At 60.4% G+C, this 945-nt stretch overlaps 1 protein-coding gene across 2 annotated transcripts in view; it reads left to right on the top strand.

The window, feature by feature from the left end:
* The first annotated feature begins 69 nt into the window (after positions 1–69).
* The window catches only part of SHQ1 (SHQ1, H/ACA ribonucleoprotein assembly factor), a 39,600-nt gene continuing 38,724 nt past the window's right edge, over positions 70–945 (top strand). For both annotated transcript variants that reach the window (XM_010718736.3, XM_010718735.3), the window contains exon 1: positions 70–165. The gene's annotated coding sequence lies outside the window, so the exon portion shown is untranslated. The remainder of the gene's footprint in view (positions 166–945) is intronic.

Below are 945 nucleotides of genomic sequence, written 5' to 3'. Positions count from 1 at the left end.
GTACTCTCTGGAGTAGCCGCTCACCCGGCGCAGCGCTCGCGGCCGGAGGAACGGGAGCGCGGACGCTTCGTGCGAAGCCCGATGCCGGTGAATTAATGCCAATCATCTCGTCTCCCGGTGGGAGGAGGAGGCTGGGCTTCGCGGTGCGCGCTGCGTTACCCAAAGGTACCTCAGGTTTACAAGTTCACAAAGTTCTGCTCGTATCGGGGTTCGGTGCAGCGAGGGGCGCGTGTGGATGGACAGACGACGAGCGGGAGGAGATGAGCGGGGACGCGGGCTATGCTTCACCTCCGAGGAACGGGCGGCTGTTGCGGGCGTACCGCAGCCCGGCTGCCTCGTCCCACCGCTGGATTGTATCGGGACCGGCTGCAGAGCAGCGAAGGAATACGACCATTGAGATGCTGGGACTTCGATACACCTTTTCATCTCTTTTCTCCTCACTTCGTGGTTGATGTTCAGCGTCTGATCGCGGAATCGTTTGAGTTGGAAAGGATTTTTAAAGGTCATCTCATCCAACTGCCCCTCAGCGGACAGCAGCGGTCAGCCTGCGGACAGGGAATGTCCGCAGGGCGCTCCCACATACATCCTAATAGCCGGCCGCGGAAAATCCCGTGGCGCTGAGGTCACTGAGTTCTCGCCGAGCTGTAAACTGGGCTGCAGGCTGGTTCAGGCGTGGCAGCCAAGAGCACCGGCACACACTGCCGTACATGGGGAGAACAGCTCGGGTACCGCCCTGTCAGTGGGGATGCGTAGGGTTGGGCTGGGTGATTTTTTTCCACACATCACTTCTATGTGACTCGGCACCTATCCCCGTGTGGCTGACGGAGTCACCCCGCCAGTTAGACGCCTCACATCCGGCAGCCACTTGTTTCATAAAGTCTATACTCGAAACCCCTCAAGCCCACGCGCCGAACGGCCAAACCTCCCTCACGCAGCGCGAGGCAC

This window comes from Meleagris gallopavo, chromosome 14 (assembly GCF_000146605.3).
Source record: "Meleagris gallopavo isolate NT-WF06-2002-E0010 breed Aviagen turkey brand Nicholas breeding stock chromosome 14, Turkey_5.1, whole genome shotgun sequence".
NCBI classification, from domain to species: Eukaryota; Metazoa; Chordata; class Aves; order Galliformes; family Phasianidae; genus Meleagris; species Meleagris gallopavo.
The sequence above is the reverse complement of the archived record's forward strand: the minus strand, read 5'-3'. Positions and strand labels throughout refer to the sequence as shown.